Source organism: Phalacrocorax aristotelis, chromosome 16, assembly GCF_949628215.1.
Source record: "Phalacrocorax aristotelis chromosome 16, bGulAri2.1, whole genome shotgun sequence".
Classification (NCBI taxonomy): Eukaryota; Metazoa; Chordata; class Aves; order Suliformes; family Phalacrocoracidae; genus Phalacrocorax; species Phalacrocorax aristotelis.
This window is the reverse complement of record NC_134291.1, coordinates 11843539-11848579: the sequence shown is the minus strand read 5'-3', so window position 1 is coordinate 11848579 and position 5041 is coordinate 11843539. Positions and strand designations below refer to the sequence as shown.

Genomic DNA, 5041 nt, shown 5'->3' with positions numbered 1-5041 from the left:
CCAGCCTTCATCCCTCGGGTGGGCTCGGCCCGCCCCTTTTGCGGGGCGCTGTGGGAAGGGCGGGGGCGGGGCCCGGGGGTCGAAGAGCCCCAGCCGGGGCTCGGGCAGCTCTTGCTGCCCCTGGGCTTCTCTGCCGTCGGTGCTCCCGTGTTCCCTCGGGCGGTCGCAGCTTTGGGGCTGTCTCAGCCCCCCGGGCAGGCGTGCTCTGGCGTTTAGAGAAGCGGAGGCGTTGCCTGAGGTAAGGATTCCAGAGCTTGGCACTCTTTGGCAGCATCTGTACTAGAAAGGTCCCTTGTGGCCTGCTGTGCTTTTTTTCTCCCGGGATGTTGTTTCGGGCGCTGAGGGGGCGGTGAGACGGTTTAGTGGTATGGTGTTCTGTTTGGGGTTTGTTTTTTGCTTTGCTGGTTTTCTTCCCCCTTGTGAGATCATTTCATTCATTTATCATTTCATATTATCATTTACCCCACGCCATTTCCGTCCCCTTTGGGCAGCAGCGGATCTGCTGCCGCTTCAGGTGGCCGCTTTCTCGAGGGCGAGGAGCTGGGACGACAACGGGCCGCTGCAGGCTCTGGTCAGGGTAAGAGGCTGTTCCCTGGGGAGCCGGCGCAGGGGGAGCGGAGGTACGCACGGGCACTTGTCGGTGCCCCTGACCGGTAAAGGGAAGGTTAAATTGTTAGAGTGCAAATAAATACATTTTATTTAGGGAGGAGTCGTGACTAAATTTAATCGCAGCTATTACTGAGCAAACCAGGCAGTCATTATTCCTAATCTGTAATTAAAAAAAAAATAAAGGCAGTCCTTTTTTATGCCATAAATAGAGTTGCGAGTCATTAATAGCTCAATCTAAATACAGCCGTTATTACATCAACTGCAGGCATTAATGACTCCTGATCAGAAACAAAATAAGGACAGTTTTAGAATCTACAATGAAAATTGAACTGGAAAGCTAAATTGGGAGTGGGTAATACTGAAATTGTAACAGGGCTGTTAGAAAGTTCAGAGGCAGCGACAGCTCCTGCTTCCAACCCAAGCAGTAAACGAAGCTTTAGATTCTTAAATGAACAGAAATAAAGGTGAGCTGTTAAACAGTGGCTGGGTTCAAGCGTAGGCATTAAGAAAATTTGCAGGTGCGGGTGATTCCTGACGAGAACTAACAATTCCAGAAGATTTAGATTTAAAATGACAAAGCTAATGGAGTGCCACAACCGCCCGGATGTAACTGCAGCCGCTTTGGGGGAATGCCCCAGCCCTCCCCAACCACTGCTATTAATTACTGCCAAGGAGAGCGAAAGTGAAAGTAGAAGCAGTGCAGGTGAAATGCGAGCAGTACGCTTTTCCTAAGTCATCTCTTCGTGTCAGGAGAGGAAAGAAAATGGAAAGAAGATGTTTGCAGGGGGTCTGTGCTGGGTTGCCTGCGCGTCTCTTCCGTGCATCCTTGAGGAGACATTTAGCTCGTGTTGGGCGCTCGCAGGTGGAGACAGGGCGAGCTGGAGGCAGGATCGGTGCTGGCCCTGAAAAAGGGATGGGCAACGAGCTGAGAGAAGAGGGGGCAAGGGCTGAAAAAGGGTCTCCAGTTCTGCAGGGAAGGCAGCGGGATGTGACTCGGCAACCGCTCTGAGGAGTGCAGGGTCATTCGCTGCGATGAAGTCAGGGTCTGCGGCTGGCCCGGAGAGGCAGCAGAAATCCCAAACTCTTTGCAGGGGTACCGGCCAGATTAGGGCAACACCTGAACAGTAAAACCATTTAGGGGAAGCAGAGCTGGGCTGCACCGCGTGGCCAACCTCCCTCTTCTCCGTGAGTCCCAAAGGGGCAGCTCCAAGAATGTGCTGAGAATTCATCCCTTGCGCTACAAATGAGACGTAAGTAGCACCCACCCGTGAATTTTATTTTCTCTCTCGCTCTGCGGCTCCTGCCTGCTTGTCTCTCCTCAGTGCTCACCTGCACCCGTGCTCGGATGGGGCAGCTGAGGGAAGGTGCTGCCATCTCCCCAGCCCCGGCGGACCGCCCCTCAGCTGTGTCCTCTGTCAGGGAGCGTCGTCATCTCTCCTGCCTCCCAGAGCGTGTCCTGTAGTGGCAGACGCGCAGGCTTTTCCCTGCACGCGCATACGGGAAGGGAAGCACAGTGAGAGCTGGGCTTGTCAAAGAGTAACGGGGGTGGTGGGAAGCGTAGCTAGAACCGGAGAGCTACAACGCAAAAGCGAAGCGGACGGGACACAAAAGTAAAATGGTGCACAGGAATGCTGCGGCGAGAACTCCCGCAGCACACAGGAAATCAGTGTCGGAATCTATTTTCTTCTGACTGCCAAATTAAAAATAATGGCACGCTTTGCAACGCTAAGCTCGCTCTGATCGTCTGAACTGTTTCTTTCCAACTCCCCACCGCCCCCAGCACACCGTTCAGCCTCCTCAGCCTGAAATGCCTTGTTTTCCTTCTTTTTTTTTTTTTTTTTTTATGACAGGGCAACTTCTGTTCCCGAGGTGGTGCCTACAGTACAGCTATCTCTTCGAAGGCAGTTTGGTTTAGGTCAGAGAATGTTTAGCCTGGACTGAATCAGCCTCTGTTTCTATTTCTGGAAATCATCGGTCCTGTGCATAAAGCCCGGAAAAAAGGAAATATGAACCAAAGGACGTGGGGCCTGCAGGGGTAGGAAAATATTTGAGAAGAGGTTCAGTGGGGAAATGACTGTTTGTCTGTGGGGCGTCCAGGCAAGCAACCCAGCTGCTAGAAAGCGGCGCTGTCCCCAGGATGGCCTCGGCGGTCCCATCGGAGTCAGGGGAACAAGGACAAGGCAGGGTGAAGCATCTGACCTGCCGTGTGGAACGTGACTGTACAAAGCACGTGTGATGCACTGCAAGTTCATTTGTTTAAACTGTGAGTTAAAGAAGGTGTGCGGTTGCTTTGTAAACAGCCGACGCTCTAAAGCTACACCCGTCTAACTGCTAGCTGTATTAAATCTATCGTATTGCTGTTTCTGCATTAAAAAAAGTAACAAACCAACACACCTATGTAAGCACGTCTAAGTACAATGGAAAACCACTGTTTAACGCGTGGCATGTGTGGGTTGTTTTTTTGGGGTGGGAGGGTGGGGTGTATGACAAAAACCTGCGAGAGACACACGCACACACGCACATGTAATGTTTAGCGCTCACCTAAACCCAAAAAAGAAAATCCACTCTTTATTTTGCAGCATTAGCATTAGCTTCCAGCGCACAGCCTGAGCGCGTACCTCTGCTCTCACCATCTGCTCCCTCTTCAACCGTGTGTGGCTGTCATCATCAGCTTGCACAGGCTTTCCTCGTGCAAGTTTCCGCGACAGCTTACGAGAAGGCCGGGAAACAAACCCAGCAAGATGCGTAGTGCCTTCCTCTATGGGCTCCGTCCAGCCTTTGTTAAAATGAGCAGAAAAGAAATCTGCTGCTGCCTTTACCCTGACTCGCTCTTACAGAGAGCATCTGACTTGACCCGCAGCAAAGCGATGCCCCAGGCAGCAGCACGTATTGGCGCGCGCCGCGGTTTCACCCACCTGTTTTACTGCGCCGGTCCTTTCCCACGGCCGATGCCGCAGATGTGGCGCGCCCCACCCCCAAACCTCTTTACGAGGGTTCCCTGGGCTCTGCAAGTCGCCTGCTGGACGTGTTGCTGATTCAGGCACGGGCAAAGTCAGCTTCTTCGCTGGCCTCGGGCCAGGGCAGCCACGTACTCGAGGGAAACTGAGAATATCTCCAGCGAGATCTCACCGGGAGGCTGGGACCTCGTCAGTAGGGGAGAAAGCCAAGCGACTGACACTGAAAGGGAGCTCTTTGCTAGGCTGTAGATCGTAAAGTTAAAAAAGAAAACAAACCTGCCTTTTTAAAAATGCCCTCTTTTGAGTCTGCCACGTTTGATACAGATTTTTTAAATTGCAGGGTATATCTCCTACAGGCCTCATGCAAAGGGAAGTGAGTACCTCTGGCTCTCAGGACAAGGGGGTCCCTCAGGAGCCCAGGCGCTCACGCCAGCCGGCATCTGGCACAGCACAGGGCAGGAGCTTTGGCAGTAGTACGTGAGCTGAGAATGAGAGTCAGGCAGCACTGCACGCTTCTCCTGTGAGCCGCCGAGGCTCGCGCGCTGTACCTTCCACAAATAAAAGGCCAGAAGAGTCAGCATTTCTGCTAGTTCCAGCCTCATCCGTACCCTCGTTAGTGTAACTGTAAGCGAGCGTCCCGTAGCGACTGGGAGCGTGGCAGCTGGGCTTCCTGCGCTGTCTTAGGTTGTGCCCTTGGAGAGACCCTTCTCCGAGCCCCGGGCTGGGTGGGCTGCGGTGCCGTTCAACGCTGAATAGGCACGAAGGCCTATAAACAAAATGTATTTATATTGCACCCATACCCGGCAGCCAACCGCCGCTTTATTTACGTATTCTGCACCTCCTGCCGACGCTTTTAAACTTAGCCGATATTGCCGCAGTTTTCTCTGACGGGGCAGGGGACTGCCACGCAGCAGGGGAGTTTCTGGGTGCCTCCCACGGACACAGACGTCCTCAGCTGGGTAGGGACAGGGTGAGAGCTGGAACAACTCTGCTGACATGTAAGGGCCGTCCCAGGGCAAGGCTCCTCGGTCTGGGGGCTGAAAGGCGAGCCGCGCTGGGTGGTTGGTGTGGGAGTTGTGGAGCAAGTAGGGGAAAAAAAAAACAACAAGAAAAAACCATCCAAATGTTTCACAGCAGGTAGAAAGCTTGGCAGAAAGCAAACTGAATGCTGTAAAGACAAAGCCGAAAGCCGGCTATGGACTGTACGAAAAGAGTCAGTGCCACGGAAAGAGGTTATTTCTTCAACTGACCATAGGAGGCTTTTTGTGAGATAACACAACACCTCTTCTTTCTGCTACAGCGCGGCACGCAGCAGTAATGGGCCAGAGCGTGCGAGCGCCTTTGGCAGTATCGGTAACGACCGGGGCACGGCCGACCGGCCAGCCCACCTTCCGCACAAGGAAAACACCATTCCCCTGGAACGCCACGCAGACCCAGGACGGGTAAGGCGGAGGCCGAGCCCAGGCGCCCCCATT

At 53.5% G+C, this 5041-nt stretch overlaps 1 long non-coding RNA gene across 1 annotated transcript; it reads left to right on the top strand.

The window, feature by feature from the left end:
- Positions 1-2741, top strand: LOC142065318 (uncharacterized). The gene is made up of 2 exons (XR_012663349.1): positions 1-238; positions 2460-2741. It is a non-coding gene; the product is annotated as an uncharacterized LOC142065318 (long non-coding RNA).
- Positions 2742-5041: the final 2300 nt, after the last annotated feature.